Genomic DNA, 20,921 nt, shown 5'->3' with positions numbered 1-20,921 from the left:
AGGAGAAAGAATGGGTAACACTAACTCAGATTTTTCATATTCAGAACAGGACTAAAATTTTAACAATTCTGGATGGGTTTGACAACAGGGATATGGTACAGTTTAATTCAAAGATGGTTTTATAGTTTCATTTTCTAAAATATTGTATACAAGCATAGTAAATATTGTCATTGAGCTGCTAAAATGATAGAAAAAATAATTGAAAGCATTTTAAGAAGCTATTTAGCTCACTTTCCAGCAAAAAGTCAAAATCAGTTCTATCGTTCCTGACAATTGTTTAGCTATTATCAAAACTCTCCACTGATAAGGATTTTGCAGCATCCTCAGGCAATATCCTTCTGTGCTGAACTCCCTTTACTCCTAATACATTGTCCTTAATTCTAAGCTGAACTTTCCCTGCTGCAATGTTACCCCAGAACAGTTTCTCCTGTCCAGCAAGAAAACAAAACCTGTTTATTTTATTCTACTTTGCAGCAACATTATACAGAGTTCAGGACCTAAAGGAAAAATGGTAGCAATTTTTAATTATCCAGAAGAAACACCACCAGTTCACTCCATCTTCTCTCATGTTTTTCTAGGTCTTTGATCATTATTTTTACTTTCCTTTTCAATCAGACTTCATCTTTTGTGCCGTCTGTACCCTAAATTGATAAAGTACTTCAGCAAAAGTCTTACAAATGCAGTTAGGCAATATATCTCACTTATATATGGCTGTATGTTCATGGCCTATGAACGGACGATGATGTATTGTAACTCACCTACAAGCTCTTCTACAGAATCTCTGCTTCCTTAATTAGTTGTTTCTTTTTATAAGATGCATATTTTCTTATGTAAGGATAGTTTGGGTAGAAGTTGAAGGAAACATACATAGTATTTTGCTTTCTTATGTATATATAAATACTGAAACAATGCATAGGCAGGCTTACAAATAATAATAAAAAAATAATTCTCACTATAGTCTGTGTTTTGTTTCATTAATATCTCAATTGCATTAATAAAGTTCAGCTCTTTCAATACTGTGTATACACCAAACTACATTCTTTTTATGGAACCTGTTTTCTTTTAATGAAGCAGCTCACTCACCTAAATTGACCACACATAAATACATTTGCACGAGTTGTTAATTTATCTGCCTACTTCAGCCAGGCACTTAACCATATCCTTATTCAGAGATATACAGTACAGTGACCTAAAACTGGGAATAAGCCAGTAATTCAATATAAAATAATAAATCCTTCTCATAAACTACAGTTGGGAAATACATTGTATTGGAAAGCACTTTTAGAAATTATTTTATGACAACACTTTTGTTTCAGAAAATAATTTAGTCATCAGAACCATGATATATTGGACAAGACACTACTAAACAATATTGGTTTTTAAAGTATATTGAGTTGTGGGTTTTTTTTTTTGTTTTTTTTTTTTGTTTTTGTCATAAGAAGACAGGGGTTTCATTTTGTCATCCCTTCCAGAGAATGGCAGCTCTCCTGACAGCACTGCAGTGCTTCTTCTGGATATGACCCAAGTAAGCTGACATTTGAGAGACATTATAGAGCTGAGAGGAACTACATTAATTATTATGAAAAGTCAAAGCTGTCTTCAGAATATCTCAAACAACATCATGTAATTCAGTTTTGTGTAAAACATGTTGGGGTTAAAATACACTCCAAATATTATTTTAAGTTCCAATCTTTGATATATGTCCATTTTTAATGAAACAAAATAAAGCATGCATCAGGAAAAATACTTTCATGAGAATATGAACATTTGGAGGGTGTGTGTGAATTTGTTGAACGGGTGAGCATGCTAAAGCACTTTAACGCCTTGAATCAATGCCCATTGAAACAAATGGAAAGGCTTCACATATTAAGCAGCCTAGGACCAGCCATAATAGTCAGGACACACAAAGGTACCTCACACAAATTTCTGATTTTTGACACAAATTCCCTGTTTTTCCTTCCCCTCCACCTTGGAACAGTTGTGTGCACACAATGAATCTGCCCTTCTCTGCCTCCAAGGCTGATGGCTTGGAGCAGTTCACCAATCTTATGTACCTTCCCATTTAAACAACTTCAGTTTCACCACATTTTCCTTGGCTGATTTTTTCCCCACCCCTTCTTGTGCATTTTCACATCCGGCACCGGCATCTTTTCTTTGACTTTCTCTTGTCTCCAGCTCTACTGTCTTCCACATGGTTATCAGCAAAACTACCTTCAAATGAGCTCTGAAGAAAAAGTCTCTCACTATCCATCTCCCTTGACTACAGACCTGATTTGAAGAATAATTCCTCACATCCAGCCACATCCCATTTTTTCATTTTTCTCTACTACAACTCTTCCTCTTTTATCTTTTTCTTTGCTAATCTGATGCATAAGTTTCCTGCAAATGCATCACATCCTCAAGGCTCACCGTTACTCAATGCGTAAATTAAGCTAGAATGACTTCCAAATATATCAGCTTTCTAAGTATGGCTGCAATATCATGTTCTCAAGGATTTGATGCAGTTTCTATTTGAATTTTAATATCTTTCGGACATACTTTGTGCCTTCATTAGCATTCTGTACATAACATTGGATATTTTTACTTTTTTTTAAATGTGGGTATTTTTGTTGTCACTTATGGGTTTAGCATTAAGGCTGTATCATAGCTAGTATCTGGAAAAATTAAGTCTTTATAAAGTTTCTATTTGGTCCTAATTCAGGCAAAATGTGATTGGATTTAATGAAATCCCTGACTAAATCCACAATGATGTAATACTTAGATCTGTGAACACTGGAAGTTTTCCATTACATAAATGAATCCAGAGAAAAAAATCTAGACACGTTATGAATGAGAATACTTATATATAAGTAATTTAATGCTAAAAACTATCTGATTGGATAAAAGTTTTTTTGTATTTGTATGTATCAGTAACCATAGCATGGTACTTCTCGAGTTTTACCATTTTTCCTTACAGTTAATCTTAAAAATTATAACCGTGTGTAAGCAGACAGAAATGCTGATTATCACACATTAGAAATTTTATTTTGTATATTCAGGATTAAATATATATTTTTATGAGCATTATTTTTTAACTAACTCATTTTCAGACTCTAGAGCCAGGACTGCCAAGAGTTTGAATTCAATCAATTTATTTGGGAGGCCACATGAATAATTTGTATAAACCATTCTTACATTTTACACAGACACTTCAAGACTGTTAAAAAGCAGCAGTTCATCTCTTATATCCCATGTAATCACCAGCTGCATTAATGAATTTGCAGCCTGGCCTTGATACTTTACTCCTTGGTTTAGCACAGGCAGGGTAAGTATCATATATAACCTCTCTGTGCCACCTCCCTCCCTCCTTTTCCCTCCCCCTCACCAGAGAGATATTAACGCTGACCGACATTTCTGTTCCAGCCATGCTATTCACGATTAGTCATGATCATCTTGAAAAATCTTTTGAATTACTTGTTACTTGTCTATTTTTATTTAACTGATGCTATTGTTTTGCCTTTTCCAAACATATTACCTCAGTGCAGGCTTACCAGTGATCACTAGTCAGGACTTGGCAAAGGTCCCTGAGAGATCTGGAATCTGATCAGATAATAATCCTGCCGCTAAAAGCAAACGTCTGCTCCTTTACTGGGATCCTTCTACGGCTTTGGTAAAACATTTTTCTTTCTGACTTTTCAGCAGCCAAATGAACAAGACTTCAGTGACAAATGATCTACTTAAGCCCCCAGAAACAAATCCTGACTTGGTTTTTAGGACAGTTTTTACTTTTATGTCAGAAAGATCAAACAAAGACACATAACCTTTCCAGGAAAGTGATGATGCAACTGCAACGTTTGGAAAAGGATCTCATTCCACCTGAGGGTTTTAGTCTTTTGGTTTGATTGCTTTGGGAGAAGGAAGAAGATATATGCAGAATGTAATGAACATCTGATCTACAATGGTGAGATTGGCTACATTTCTGATATTTCCCTAATTCCATAGGAAAAACCAAATTATCTACGTTTTTAGCTTTAAGAAGTAGAGTCTGGAACAAACACGTGTCTCCACAGTTTTTAGCTGTCATTAATTAGTTAATGCAATGACACAATCAAAGAGAACAGCTGTAGATGAGACCTTTGTAGGTAACTGTCTCCCCTTCCCCTGGGTCACGCTTTCATGACCCTATGCCAGCTGGAAGATATTTTGTTTCTGAATCTCAGACCTTTAAACAAAGTGAGTTTGCTTCAGTTAATAGGTTGATAATCAAGGAAAGCCAGAGAAAAAGAGTTGGTAAAGCCTCACTTGGGAAGAAATAACCTACTGTAAGCAAGACTTGACCAATTTTCACGTATGCATAAAAAATGAACCAGGAGGTATCTGCAGAGTAATCTCATCCTTATACAGCTCTCAAGGCAGCAGCAATATGTTCTTATTGACTTCAGCATAAGGTATGTAATTCCATTGCCAGGATATTATTTTTACCTATAAGTAAACTGGTCAAGGGACTCTTACACATTATGTTTACTGAGACTTGGGTAATTCATATTTCTCCTGACCTTCTTAATCAAGGTATTGTTGATCTTAAACCTTAATCCTTCCTGGATTCATATTACTCTTCTCACCAAGTTCCACACCACTGGAACTAACAGTTACATAATCAGCTTCAACAATTTATCTTTTTTTTTTTTTTTTCAATGATTTTCAAACACCTACATACATATCACATCCTCCTTAGTTGCTCTAGATCCAATGTTTTAGCTAATTCTTCATGACAGAATGTCAATGTCAAGTATTATTGAGCCTTTAAACATCCAGGGATTGCCAAATGTAATATTGAAGCATCTTCCCAACCACTACGGAACAAACTATTGAAAGCTGATTGTAGGGAGAGTTTGATTCAGCTGCACTTAACTACGTTTCTGAAAATAGCTTTTTAACCTCTTTTACTGTAACATTTGTTTCTGCTTCTTTGTTCTGAAAGGCTCAATAGTCTACTGCTGTAAGGGCTTATATGAAAACTATGTTCAATTTTCATCATTGGAGCAGAAGAGGCTATGAAACCAAGACACAGCAAAGAAGCTCTTAATGCATAAAGCTTGGTCTACTTTCCTTTTCCTTTGCAGATATAATGGAAATGATGTGATTGTGCAGTTCACAGGAATTTTTCATGGGGTCTTGAAAAGGAAAAATGAAGCTTAAAATTATCTTTAAATTTTGAATTAAATGTACTTTAACAACCACTGATAAGCTGGATGATTAAAAAATGCACACAATTACAGTAGCAGGAAAGCAAAAATGTGAAAATAAAGAGGGTTTATTTTGAATATTGGTGTAATGTATTGCTAAACCATTTTTATATATATATACACATCTTAAGAAAATAATAACAAAAAATGAAGCCAGGCCACACAAGTAGAAATCTGGCATAATTATTACGCTTTTGAGAACTGTGAAACCACTATTTTCAAGCTGTAATTAAGCTGAGCTGATGACAGATTTCTTTTCAGCATCATTGATTTATGAGCTCATCTTGTCAAATTTTTCCCCCTTCCCACATTATTTACACAACTTGAGGCATTTTTTTTTCTCTCAGAACTAATGGCAACATTTCAAGAAACACTATCAAATTGTGAAAATTCATAACTGCCTTTTGAAATTAAACAGATTTTGTTTAGATGCTCAAGTACTATAACAGTAGAAAATAATCAGAAAGCAATACTAATGGAGCACCATATGATAAGAGTCCAAATGTCTTTAATGTCTTTCTCTTTTTTCTTTTCTTTTTCTCACTCCAAAACCTACAGTGCCTCCTATCATGAGCAGCTTCCCTAGGACTGTTCATTCAGAACAAGTAGATCCCAACAGGTATGAAAAGTATAACTGAATCGCAAAATCCAGTCTTTCAAGATATGTAGGGTTTTGGGGGTTAATTTGGTTTTTTGCTTGGTTTTGTTTGTTTGTTTGTTTGTTTGTTAAGGTGGAATCTGATAATTTATTCCTATTCTATTTTAATAAAAGGACTTTTATGCAAAGCAGGTGAGTTTTTGGATCATTAATTAACACACTGCTACTAAGCATATGTATAACAAAATGAGAAATAAATTATCTATTATGTTATTGATATCAATCCAAAGAGAAATGTTCAATAAGCATTTATCTTACATATTTATAAAATGTTAGCTGATTCTGAAATATTTCACAGTCTAAAGTAAAAAGGAAGACTAAAGAGTAACTGCAATAGAAGTTGGAGATTCAAAATAGAATGTTTAACCGATTTTTATTGCAGAGCCTTAAAAGATCTAGATGATCAGTGCTCTGGGATGTAAGGGGCGTAAGTACACAAGAGTGGCACCATAAAATGAGCTTCAGAAATTAAACCAAACAGTTATTTCAGGCTGGAATTTTTACATCTTTTTAAACAATGGAATTTCACCGAATGTCTGAACATTTTTTTCAACTGCTTCAAAATCCCAGCATTTAACTTCTGAAAATAAAACATATCACCCAGTTCTTCTCCTGTCCTTCTGTCACCTTCTACAATTTATATAACCTTTTTGACCTCACCCCTTCAATACAATGCATAGGGGCTTGAAAACAGAGTGCAGGCATGTAATTACAATACTTTTATTATTAGGTAGTACATGTCCTTGTATAAAGTTGGGAAACAATAGCAAGTAAAAGTGCCATCCCAATTATTTTTAATAGCTGAATAATCAAGCTATTGCTTCATTGAATGACCTTTCCTGTTATGATATAGCTTATGATCAGCCTGCCTGTCCTCTAAATACTGTTCTTTCTATTGTAATTTCTTTCTTGACTCAGGAGAATATAATTTATCCTTTACTTTTCTTCTATTGAAATTGTCAGTATCTCCCACAGTGCTGACTCTGACCTATCAAATCAAAGTAATTGAATGCATATCTCTTACTTAAATGATACTATTAAAAGTCTCATTTTAATATCAATGTTAATTCATACTACATATAATATATACAAGCTTCTATAGCCCTGTCAGTATATGAAACTTCTTCAGAAATACCAGGGTCAGCAAACGCTTTTAATTCACTTATCAAGTATCATATTACTTTATTTACCCTGAAATACATACAGGAATTTGTTAATTGTATTCAGATGTCAAGCCTGATAAAAATCTTGTAAGAAAGATACTGTGTAAAACTCGCATAGGTACGTGGTCAGGTGACAGTGGCGTGAAAAAGTCCAGTGCCTTTAAATAGCAGTACTTGCAAAACCAAGGATATTTAGCATGAATAATTACCGGAGGGCCAGGTCCATCATTTGTACGTGATTCTTTTTGCTCTTGGTTCTCTACAGACAATGTAGTTAACCTGTCTCAGATTGGGGTGGTGGGTGGTGGTGTGGTGGTGGGGGGTGTGTGTCTGTGTGTATGTCTGAGTGTGTGTCTTGTGAAAAAGTGCAAGCAGTTTTTGTTGATGTAATTTATGGAGCTAGTTTAGGGAAAAAATATAATGTCAGCAAAGGGAACTATTTTTATCACAGAATATTGTTTAACAACCCTTCACGGTCATCAAATTTAGTGTACCTATAAAATACAAGGCAGCTGCAGAGGATGAACCAGCAGTTTAAAAATACTAAAGAGCCAAAAATTATGTGATTCCCCATCTCCCTGATTCATTGATATTGTTAGTTCTGCACAGATGTGAAGAGGTTTCTATGTAGAGTATTTACAAAAAGTTGTCAAGAGTTTTAAAATTCAACAATTTTAGGAAGCAAATTAAGCCATTACTAAAATTCAGATCCAGAGTTACAAGTTGAGTTAACATCCTCAGAAATACTTTCTTTTGAACTAAACAGTAAAGTTCTTATAAACCTGAGGTAAGATTAACACCACTGAAGTCCACAGAAATATGTTGGTGTCAAGTCATGGGCAGATCAGATCTAGAGGGCCAAATTCACACTCAGTGTGAGCTGCTGAATTTCATTAAATTCTGAGAAGCCATGCTAATTTCCATCACAGTAATACAGAAACCTGATGCATAAATGAAAACTATTAATGGCCCAAACCCCTATAAATCAATACTTTATAAAAATAATATTGTGTGGGTTTTGATCTTAGTTTTGCTTTGATCTGCATCCTGATGGCATGTGTAACAATTAATCTTTGTGCTCAGACTCCAATTTACTAGGGGAAAAAAGACATTCCTTGAAAAAGACTTGCCTTTCCCCCCTGCCCTTTTTCATTAGCTTTCATCTAGCCTCCAAATATTTGGCTCCATGTTAACTATTCTTGTCTTTCAGTTTCCATTTCTGCCATCAAGCCCACATCCATTCTTTCCCACACTGAAATCTCAGTCATATGTTCTGCCCTTCAACCCCCCTACCTGCTCCTCTTCCCATCACTCTTTCAAGATTTCATCTCTTCTCTTGAAGTCAGAGATACAAAAGATTCAGGCAGAAAAATACTTCTGTGAAAAGCTATCTAAAATCCTAAGGCAAATAAATATCACCACGAGGAGTTGGAAGCCTGTCCCAAGGAGCAGTGAAGGAGAAACCTTCCACACCTGGCTGAAATCCCCCAAGCCAGCACTGGGTATGGTACTGGGGCAGTGACATTATTAATGTCTAGCTGCACAGTATTTAGCTTCGAAACCCGCTCTGAGTGGTGGGCAATAAACCTTTGCTCTCTACTTTGAAATTATGTTCATTCTGCTTGCAGAGTCTCCCTGTACATGGCAAAAGATGCCCAAACAAAAGTGGTGCTGCAGAGAGGACTGATACATAGGCAGCCAACTGCTTTTTTTTTTTTTTCATCTTGTCAGGGCTAAATTTCCCTAATGATTTTATTAGCGATAGAGCTGGTGACCCATGATCTTATGCCACTGCAAGTATAATCCAATCCCAGCCAAAATCCCACCATTCCAGAGAAAAATCACAGCCTTTGTGAACATTTTGCCGTAGCTTGATAAGTGTTTTCTGTATTTATGCAGAGTAATAATTTGTTTTTACTTTATGAAGTCTGTTTTATCTTTCATTTTGTGCTGAAACCATCAAAAGAGTAACAAACATCCCTGCATCGACCACAGCACTAGATGTGGAGAACAATAAGAGTCTGTCAGGCAGCTGATTTTTCATTCAAATGGAAACAGCATGGCACAAATAGTTGGCCACTACCCCGAAGAAACAGTCCTGCCAGGTTGCTTTATAATCCTTCCCTTAAAGATAGATCAGCTGGTCTGCTTTCCCTGCTTATTGGGGAGTTGTTTTCAGCTAACATTCCCTTCTTGCAAAGCCTCAGGACCAGTTTTTAACAGTCCATTGTGCTGTTAGTTTTGGTCTTTCCCTAATGAACTGAGATTTCTTAGAGGATGTTTAAAAGCACTTCTTTGATTAGGTGGCCTATGAATGCTCCTCCTGTAGATACCTTTGAACTCAGCCAAGAGAAAGTGGTTTTGATTGTGGGTGTCTTTTTTTTTTTTTTTTTTGAGGATGCATTAAAATCAGACAAAAAATATGATCAGCAGGAAAAATCAAAAAAGAGTACCTTGCTCCTAAATGACCTGCCATTGTGTGATTTTGCTGATTTTCATACAGAGCGTAATGCTAGGTTAGTCATATAGTCTACTTTTTTGGTTTTGGGGTTTTTTTAATTATATTTTTTGAAAAGTATATCAAAGTTACAAAACCTATTTAAACCTGATAGATAACACAGCAGACATAAAGCGTTATTGTACAATTGTGTACAGTTAACTCTTCTCACATCTTCCCTTTGGCCATAAGTTGGACTTTTGCATACTGGTACTTATTACCCCTGCCTTTCATGTCTTTTTTCCACATTTTGCAAAAATAAATTTGTTTTCGGCTGTGAGGGTCACTCTAAGATCAAAAAGCCACTGTTGATAATCTAAAGCCTGAAGCTTTTTGTGTCTGTGGATCTTTCACTTCAAAATACCTACATAAAAATCAGTGCAAAAGGAACAGCATGGAATTTCACTGGAGTTTCTCAGGCAATTCATCCAGGTAACTCTGGCCAGTACCAGCATAGATAGACACAGTGTTCATCAGAAAAATTATCAATTAATGAGCTCCAGATTGACACATACGTAAGATTTGGGTTTATCATCCCTGAGTTATGAAGTCATCCCGATCTTTCAAAAACATTTCTCCCTGTCTTCCATGCCACAAGACAAGGAAGTCCTTGCTGTTAAGGAAAGGGTTTTCCATATATATGACAATATTTCTGTTAATAGTATATATCAACATGTGGATATGAAAAATGAAAAAAATATCCTAGCATGAGGGACTGGAACAGATGACGTGCAAGATGAAACCTGGTCTGTTTAGGAAAGGGTCTATGTAAGCTGGTAGCCGATGTTAGACTGGGATGGATTTCTTAAAATCAGGGAGCCCTTTCCTGCTCTCTACTTTCTAATCCTGGGGGCTTACAATGAGCTAAAAAGAACTACTTTATATAAGCATATAATAATATGCTCACCAATATTGTAGATGTGGATGCTCAACAGTAAATGCTTTATGTGTGACTGCAGAACAGCTTACATTCCTATTTCCCCATGCTGAGAACTTCTGCAGACTTTCATATTCCTCATATTTGTTTTTGTCAAAAAGATATTTCCACTCCTTTGTATGGAATAAATAGTTCCAATAAGAACATGAAAAACAGTGGCAAAAGAAAATTAAAACAAAACCAGAAAATAAGCGTAATGCAGCTCAGCATTTATAGCTGAAATCAGCTGGTATGCGAGAACCAGCAGGGGACCTGAGGCACAAGTCCTCTGAATGTAACAACCAGAGATTTGAAGATAAATTGAAATAGTGACTGAGGAAAAAGGGGGGTGTCCCTCACATTTCTGCAGTGCTATGAAATATTTTGTAGATTTAAAGGTTTCCTGAGCTAATGTCAGAGTTAGCTCTATGAAGCCGTGTGAAGGGAATACCCATCAGAAATTCCAATAAATGAATTACTTTCATTCATTCATTAACATGGGAAAAATATTTATGGCATAAACCCAGTATTCTCAGCTTACTCACTAGCCTCATTATTTACCTTTTCTAGACCTGTCTGTGATACTCCATCTCTCAAGCTAACAGGTGACAATAGAGCTCATCTAGGAAGATAAACTGATGTACAGACACACATTTTTTCCATGCTAATCTTCTCCCTCAAAAAGCCACATAAACAACGGTGCTGAGAACTCCTACATAAATCACACAACTCAATAACTTTTCCACCTGTGTATTTTCCTAATGTTATCTTAAAAGACAGCGTGATCTTCCATAAAAAAAAAAAAAAAAAAAAAAAAAAAGAAAAAAAAAAAGAAGGAAGTTCTTTGTCCCTGTAAAAGATCTGCAGACCACAAATAAACACTGTGGGTTTTATTCTTGTTTGTTTGGTGTTGTGGTTTTTGGTTATGTTTGGTTGGGTCTTTTGTTGTTTTGGGGGGTTTTTTTGGTTGGTTGGTTGGTTGGGTGTTTTTGTTTTTGTTTTAAATTAGAGAATCTTGATTCATCAGTATTTGACAGTTTTGTCAAGACTTTCATTCACTCTCCTGAATGTACTCTCTGGTACAAGGATGACAGACATAAAATCATTCAGACAGACAAAGGGCAGAATAAATAATTTCTCTCTATGTAGACCAATGAATCTTTAAGAGTATACCCAAACTGAAGGCTGCAATGGGGAATGCTAATTCCACACTCCTATGGTCCTGGTAATTGTTTTGATTGCCAGGTTCAAATTCCTGCATCAATTCTGGCACAGCAAAGTCTGAGTTTCCGACCTCCCTCAGTTATTCTGTGTTAAAAGAGTAGTATGGGTCTGTGGTTCAAAATACTTTTAGCATCACACAAGAAAGATTTGTGGCATAAGAAATGGCTTTGTAGCCTTATTTTTAGAAGTTTGTTCTGGTATACAGCCACACACACACAGGCACATATGTGTATATACACAAGGAAAACAACAAAGGCAACATGCAAATGAAAGGCATCATTGAAAATCACCGAGCAATGTATGAAATTATGATTTGATTAAAAAAGATTATTTTCATTATTAGAAATAACACTCAATCAATATTAATCTAAGGCTAAGTAACTGCAACGCTTAATTATTAGATAAATCAGGCAGCAAGCTCTTCCTGGATCCCTTTGATAAACTATTCCAAACCATGAACGCTGAGAGCTCTCGTGGCTGAGATGTTGGGACAGCAAATCATGCAGAGGATTGGGGTTTTCTTCTAAATTTTTTTCTCAAGGCTGAAAATATGCATTTTGGGAAGATGGAGAGAAGAGCACAGTGGGAGGAAATTCTGGGAAAAGCAGACTAGAGTCTAAGTACAATACCATAAATTTATGAATAAAACATTCTTTTACCTTTTTTTTTTTTTTGGGGGGGGGGAGGGGTGTAAGGTGTATGCAGATGTCAATCTAGACATTCTAATGTTACAAACGCTAAAAGAAAAAGCTTTTAGACGGCACCTGAACTGAGATTATGTGTAACAAAACAGAATCTGATTTAATTGATTTCAAAGACTCCAAGCTACACACCCCTTCCATTTACCTCTGCTTGCTGCCAGGTACCAAACGGATTATGGTTTTGCACCTGTTAGAAGTAATTTATTTAGGATGAGCAAAAGTCTAAATCTAAGTGTTGCGGTGATAACCGGATGTGGATGCAATCCTCAGAGAAATGCGTATCCTCTGTATGAATAAACAGCAACCTGGATGCTGATGCTGAAGGCTGCTGAGAAAGATGCCCAGACATGGAAGTCACACATCAGTGATATTGTCATTCAAGAACTGTAAAAGTCTTAGGACTGTACTGAAGGTTACAGAGGGAAGTCCTCTGTCCAAACTCAGGCGGCTTTCCAAATTGTTTAACTAAGCCCTAATAAAATGGAGACACTAGAAGCCAAGCTTAGGCTAAGCAGCTAAATAAACAATTAGTAGAATAGAAAATTCAATATTAAGTGTATGGTCTGACAACCACACTACCAATAGTTTGCTGGTGATTACCACAGAAACCATCACTAAATGTGTGCATAAAGATTGCATGGTGTTGAACCAGACACACAGTTTCTTACTCTCATTCTCCCTCTGCTTATGCTCAGATTTTCTTTTCCATTCTCACTACTTCTCGATCTTTAATGGCTCTTTTCTCACTCCTCAATTCCATAGAAATACTTTCCAGAGGCTGCCTCAAATGTGCAAAAAAGGAGTAATTGAAAATTGAGCAAGCTAACCAATCCAAACACTAATTTTAGCCATACTATTTGCAAAAAAAGGCAAAATATGCCAAAATTTTTTTACCTGCACTGACTTACCAAGTGCAACTGTTAAATGTTTCATGGCAAAAGCCACCCCGACTCTGCCTATTGCTTGCCACAAAATGTTACTTCATCTCAAACTGTCTCCTGCTTTTTTTTTTTCTTACTAAATAAGAAACAATAATAGCTGAAAATAGATTAACCTATTAGCATTGATTGAATGGAGAAGGATATAATTTAATTAAAGAGGTAATACCACATAGTCAGACAGAAGAATCTAAAAGAAAATTGATTACTAAAATTTCTGCAAAGATTCCATTTTTATGACAAAAAATTGATAGAACTTTTCAATTCAGAAGCCTCATAACAGTTACATTCTACAGTGTCTTTTCAGTAATGATTCGGTATTCAAATTGAATTTCATTATTTTTTGTTTTGTTTAGAGGAAAATATTTATATATTAAATAATCAGGCGTTACTAATCTAAGAAACTGGTTTGACCATTTACTTCACATAAACTCAGTTTTAAGGGTCCAATTGAGCTTCCTACTGTAAAGTTATAGATTGTTAGGAACTCAAAGAATGGGATGCTTTTTTTTTTTTTTTTTGTATCCTGTATAATTTCTATCATCATTAAAAAGTCATGATATTCAGTCCATAAACTACAAAGACCATTCAGAAAATTAAAAGGAAAAGAGGTTTTGAAACAAATGACATAACCTTCAGTTCTTTACCACTGAACGGAGTTAGAGTGAAATTACATGCTCCTAATACACAGACAGCATTAACATTTAAAAAAACCCAAACAAATAAAAAAAAACACCCAAAACCCAACAAACATATTAATGTATTAATGAAAGCATTTACAAGAAGTCCAGAAGAATTTGATCCCTTAACTTTTTGACACTCTAGAAGTTTGGATGAATATATAGCAAGCTTATCAAAATCATGTATATTATGCCAACATACTTTCAAAAAAATGTTAAAATCTATACCATAACAGCAGAAAAACCCCACAACTTTTTGGTATCCATGACCTTCAGTAACTCAATCAATAAAACACCATAAACACACACAATGAATTCCCACCTATTATCAGTAAGAAACAATGGCAAACACCAGGTATGGCAATTTACAACCTTCATGCTGTCTGAGGATAGATTACAAACTGTCATCCTACCAAGATCATTTCCTACTGAAGTATTGGTGCATCAAGGCTTGAAATCAAATACCGGTCCCATGGTCAACACACCATTTTTCTTTCTAGCATATCATTTGGTCAGACTTAGAAATGTGATCTCGAAAATTGGAAAAGCCTGGGTCGTAGATTATTCTACACTTTTGCCAAACAGATAGGTACTAGAGCAGCTGGAAAACCTAACTATTTAATCCAGTTGAATGTGCCAATGAAAGTGTGTTGACACCCCTGAACCATACACAGGTGCTCAGCCTGAACTGGATGACTTTACAACTATGTTCTCTCAGTATGCAATAGTAACAAAATGTAATAAAAATGTTAATGAGGTAAATTAAGTGCCAGAAGTTAAATGATGCTTTTAATATCATAACTCTGTGTCAGCTATCTTGTGTACAACATTCACACTAAGTTAAAGGAAGGAGGCAGCATAAACTATTCCTTGAATTGAATGTGACAGCTTTTGAAACCTAAAAAATCTTCTCATATAACAAATTCACAGGTGAAAGTCAGGGATGAAATATATTTCAGTGGTGTAGAATATCTCTTGTTCAGATTTTAATTTTCCATATATTTTATGCCTATTAAAATAAAATAAAAAAAAACAAACCCGAACGAAAGAAAAACTTCTAATATACCCTGATACCTGCCAAATAGAAAATAGATTGGGTATGTGCTGGTGATAGTAGTTTGGTTTCTTTCTTACTCTGTGCTTCTCATGTATTTTTACAGAAGCCGGAGCATGCTTGAATTGCCACATCCCTAAAATATAGGATACAGCGAGACTCCTCTCATTGACATTACTCTCGGTAAAATCCTTGAGGAGTAAGATGACAGGCAGCAACTCCACATCCCGCTGCTGACTCCTCTGCGCCTTTGGCCAAGCTCACGCAGGCCCAAAGGAATATATGAATAGCAAAAAGCTTCAAATGCTGATGGTCAAGTTTAAGGTAAGCTGCCTCTGATTTCTAGAAACACAGAGCACCTCAACGGTCCCAACTGACCTGACTCAAGTTGTCTGAAATTTGAAACTCACAAAGAAAAGAAGAAAAAAAAAAAAAATAAATAGAAAGAATGGCACTTAAAACACCAACTCCTACTGAAAATGCTGGCCATGAACTCTGAGTTGCTTCAATATACTGTAGGCATTTTGGCAATTTCACAGCAAGCAAGTATCAGCTTCACTGGACAGAAGCAAAATTTACATTTTATAGCAATATATTACAAATTCTCTCTTTCCAATTTTACTCTACAATATATATTACTAGTGATTTAATCACTATACACTGGGTAATTTCTTGATTGTACAACTAGACTGGCTAGCGACCAACATAAATACTGATGTACATGCTGTAAGTATATAAAGCAGTACATACTGAAATGCTGTACCTATAGCTAAATTTCAATTATATGCACCCCGGTGTGTGTGTATACATGTATATATACACATATATAAAAGTTTTTCTTCTCTCATTTTCATATCCTAGTCACTTGTAACCCATGTTCCTTCCTCTTACTTCTGTGCATGGCACTGCACCCCATTTTATCCATTTGTGCTGTTAATATTCCTTCCACACATGTATTCCCTGACCTGCAGGGCACAGGGTTATCGGTACAGAGTTCAGCATGAAGACATGGTATTGAATGCCATCATATTTTAATTTATTTACTTTCAAGTGCACTGAAGTTGTTCTCAAGAATTAATTCTGGTTTATTTTTTCATGGTTGGATAAGACTCAACTTCACATTGATGATTTTTCTCCATCAGACAACAGCCTAGAAGGTCTTTGAATTGCTTATGCCTAGTTTTATTTGACTTTCTTGCACCAAGTTTTTCTATACCTGCCTGCCTATCATTGGCCCCTCTTCTACTGCCACACTACTATACTTCTATAGTTCTCCATATGCCTACATCTGCTCTGCTGCCCTAGGTCTACAGTTGCTGCATACGGTCTCTGGTTCACCACAGCCTCAGTCTCCCCCATGCATCTGACTTTTGGAGGCCTGAACCATCAACTCATTGTCCATCTCAGTTTCTTGTCTCCTTTGCTGTATTAGGTTGCCAACACAACCTCATTACTTCCTAGTAGGTTGTGCCTCCTTCTTATTCTATTTTCTGTATTTCTGGTATTGCTCTTTCCCTGTTGTTCTGGAATACTCATCCTTGAGGACTTTCAAAACTTGTCCAGATAAGACCTTGAGCAAACCTGATCTCAGATGACCAAAGGCTTGGACCAGACACCTTCATGGATCCCTTCCAACCTAATTATTATATGATTGTCTCATTGTGCAATGGAGAACTAAATGGGAAGCAGCACCTGGGTTATTCAGTCTGTCTCGATGCTGGGTGCTATCCATGAAATTTGTACCATGTTACCCAACTTTGCTCTATTTTTTCTTCACTTGCTTTCTTTTGAAGTCTTGCTTACTTTTCTCCTTTGCTACCAATGCCTGTTGTTACTTGGTGGATACCAAGATGAAGTCATGCTGTACTCAAATTCCATGTATAGCTCTCCATCCTTGCTATTTGGAGGCATTTCATTTGCTCAGATCTGCTTTTCTCAGCAAATGATTCACAATTCCCATGAACACTCCTGCTTCTAATTAGAGATTCATTAACATTTTCAAGGCTATTCCCAGATATCACAGTTCTAACGCTGCAGTGTCTACTTTCATTTTTCATTCCATGCAAGAGAAACTGTGTAAAAGCTCATGAGCAGAATCCTGGCCCACTGAGGGCAAGAGTCATCAAAACACAAGTAATTCCTTACTTTAGTGCCTCTATAATTTCTCATCCTATTTTCTCCCCAAATTAGGGTAGAAAATTCTTAACTCTGAACTTGCTATTTTTGTTGCCTCTACACACTCAGTGCTTTTATGCTGGTGGCATACCCAGTGACCCTGGTAGCAGTACCTATGGAATTTTTTTCCACATTTTGGGATTCACCAGACAGTGATCGTCGCACAGTTGAGCTTGTTTCAGGTAACACCATTTAAAAGACTCTGTGTCTGTACAGTGAAACTCTTGCTTCATAACCACTGGTAGAGATTTGGCAATTGAAGGTTGCCTTCAGGACTGACTTTCCTTTGTCTCCTCCAAACATATCTTTCCTGTATCTGACCTTTTCTCCTGCTTTAAGACAGACCACTGTAAACACATAATTTATAATAAGATGTAAAAAGCTTGCACAGGGAACACTGGGGAGTGGAGATTCACAAATACAATTAGCTCTAGAATATTTGGATTAAGGAAAAAAAAAAAGTACCATTTAGGGAGGACCTCCTCTTTTTTTATTTTATTTTATTTTTAATTTGGCTGTCTATTGATTGGATTTTTAATGCAGTCCCATAAATAGTTCCAGTGAGAAGCACAACTGGAGGGCAGCTTTGTGTGGCATTATAGTTAACTGAAATTCTTCAATCACCTTTTTTTTTTTTTCCCAGAGAAAGAGTAACATGAAACTCTCTCCTAAAGGAAATTATTACATAAACCAGAGTGGATTACCAGCATGACCCCAGCTTCTCTTCTATTAAAACACGTATATGCAGTTGCAGAAATTAGTATCACCTAGAAACTTCCTGGAATTCATGTCACTAGGACATGCTATAAAGGACACTATCTCAGAACCATATGGTCTGATCAAAACCCCACCTACATCTGAGAACAGTCTTACTGATTTTTACAGGATTTTATCTATTTCTTATTGTAATATTAGTTACTTTATTGCTGGATGAAGATTTGCAAAATTGTCCTACGTTTATAAGTTAAAAGCATGTCTTGAAATCTTCCATTAAAAAACAAATACTGTTGCAACTTTCTGCTGATTTATCCGACTTTGATTTAATATAGATCATCCAGAAGTAAACCTGATTTACTGCACCAGATTCCCACCCCACCACCACCCCGCCCCAATATCTTCCTAATATTCCAAAATAATCAAGAAGATGAACTCTGTAATGGAGTTGGCTACTTTCACTGTCATGTTGAAGCTTTACGCTTGGGGTTCATGTTAGAAATAGCAAGAGAAATATTTCTTTTCAACAATATTTAACAGCAACAATGGAAAAATCACAATTAAACACCTTAGTTTTCCCTGCATCAACAAGAAAATAAAAAAAACCAACCAACACCCAGAGCAATAAAAGTGGAGCTCACCCACATGGTAATGTAGTTTAAGGAGAATATTTCTGGAGTAGTCAAGTTAAGTTAAATCTTCCCTATTGAAATTAAACAAAGAAAACTATGATTGTAAAACCTCCTTGACTTAAATGCATTCCTGAGGATACTTCAGCTTTAAGTAAGACTCTCAAGACAAAAATACAATTTCATCTATAAAAAAAATAATAAAATTTATTTCCAGTTATGATGAAAGATGGAGAAAACAGAGATGTAGGAAAATGCATATTAAAGAAAAATATAAATGTGCTTAGGGCTTAAAAATAAGATTCAACATCTGTTTTCACGTTGTTTTTCTTCATTACTGTTATACATCTCCACTGTAGGTTTCCTCTGCTTTGCTTTTTTTTGTAATCGTCTTTCACAAGTCTGTTCTTTGCTTCTTCACATATTCGGTTTTGCACTCTTCTGCCTGTCATTCCATTCTCTCCTCTCTTTTCTTTTCCTTGGCAGGTAATAATGTGGGTTTGCCCTTATGGCCCGACCTATACAGCACTGCTGCTGCCCTGCTCCATCTAGTGGGATTACTGCAGCCTGTGCTCCAAACCCCTGGAAGAGAGATGAAGAGCACAGAAACCAGCCAGCCCACCCTTAACAGCCAGCTTCCAAAGACCACAGCTGATTACACGGCTGAATTGAACTCTAAAGTGTAATTTATTTTACTTTTTATTATTTTTAAAAAAAATAAAATCTATTAAAAGTTTATTTATTGCCACTCCTATTACCTGAATACCACAGCAATCATCACGCTTCTGAACACCTATGGATTTTACAGAATGCCACAACTGTGGTTTGAACTCACTTGTACCAAACCAAAGTAAACACAGATCAGCAGCTTAATATTAACACCCCAAGAGCCAGCCCTGCCTAAAGATGTATGGCTGAAAGAATATGACATGGGGAAGATAAATTGATGCAAGCCCTTTCTAGTTTTCACAACAGACTCTGAACGCCAAATTGGTCAATAAAGTATTTAAGCCCTCAGTGCTATGTAGGCTGTTGTAAGATTAATTTCTGAACATCTTTTGCAGAGTAAAAAGTTCTAATTTATTTTCACTCTAGGCACCACAGTCAGCACCAGTGCAGGAAACTTGCTCTCCAGTTATTCTTTTAATATCAAGGCTTTTGTGAGCTGCTGAACAAGTCAGAACTTAGATCTTTTGCTCCTATGTATATTGACTATGCATTGAGACACGAAGCACTGACTTGAGCAGAGTCTGTTCTTAGCACACACTAAATAACTACAGATCACACCACTGGGCTCAGATTTACTCGCAGTGGTGAGAGCTGAGTCAGCGCATCGGGTGAATTTGGAATTGAAGCTGTTCAGGTTTTAGGGCCAGCGGAGTGAGCCCGGCCAGGAGAGGGGCTGCAAATGGGTTTGCAGAGCGACGCCTTGGAAACTCTGATGGCAGTGTCTTCTACCAGGTAATGTCACATTCAGACTGCATAAAAACCTCAAGAATAGGACTGATGTTCGTGAAGTTGGGAAGACTTGTGAGGATTGAATGCTAACTCCTCATTTGAGATTTTGCCTTAGGGACCCAGCTCATGGACAACGAGGCTGTCTTCTCCATCTGATAACAAACCTCAAACTCACTCCTGCTGTGGCTGCGTGCATGGCACACACACACAGCCCCATTCAAATGCAAAATGGCACAGAAACTGCTGTAAGTACCTGGCAACTTCCAAGTCAGACATGCTGTCTTGAAGACAACATTCATGGCTGCCACTTCTTCAGGAGAGATGGGGTAAGTAACCACTTCCAGAAATTACTCACCAGGAGGACTTCAAAAAGTGCTATCATCTTTTACCAGTGCTAACTACACACAGTTGGTACTACCAAACACTCACATGGAAGATATAAACGGGTGTTTGCCACCTAATGTCAGGCATATAACGTACCACGGGCTCCTCACACAGTTAATGGGGAAAGGCAGGTGCTACCAGAAGGCCCCTGAGAGCAGAAATCAAATTATTGTTTGCTACAGGAGCTCTAAGTCTTCCCAAGTTAGGTCCAAACTTAATATGACTAGTCCTTGGCTCTCTCCATGAATGTCTTCTGTGCAATGCAACTTTTGTGCCTCTGAATGTAAGAGAAGCTGCCTCCCTGAGTGTCCAAGTGCATTATCCCAGAGCGGTCCATCTGCTCTGCATTCACACCCAGCAGTAAGTTAATTTGGAGCCTGAATAAATTACATCTGTAATGTAGCTGTGTGTCACGGATCAATACCAAGCACAGACCCAGTTCTGTGGTGTACCAGCATGGCCACACACATTCCTCAGCGATGGATGTCACACATGGCCACAAGTG

The 20,921-nt window shown here is 36.6% G+C and overlaps 1 protein-coding gene across 2 annotated transcripts in view; it reads right to left on the bottom strand.

Moving 5' to 3' along the window:
* The window catches only part of CTNNA2 (catenin alpha 2), a 513,312-nt gene that overhangs the window by 183,696 nt on the left and 308,695 nt on the right, over nucleotides 1–20,921 (bottom strand). The gene's annotated exons all lie outside the window — the stretch shown is intronic.

Source organism: Falco peregrinus, chromosome 2, assembly GCF_023634155.1.
Source record: "Falco peregrinus isolate bFalPer1 chromosome 2, bFalPer1.pri, whole genome shotgun sequence".
NCBI classification, from domain to species: Eukaryota; Metazoa; Chordata; class Aves; order Falconiformes; family Falconidae; genus Falco; species Falco peregrinus.
This window is presented reverse-complemented; position numbering and strand designations above follow the sequence as displayed.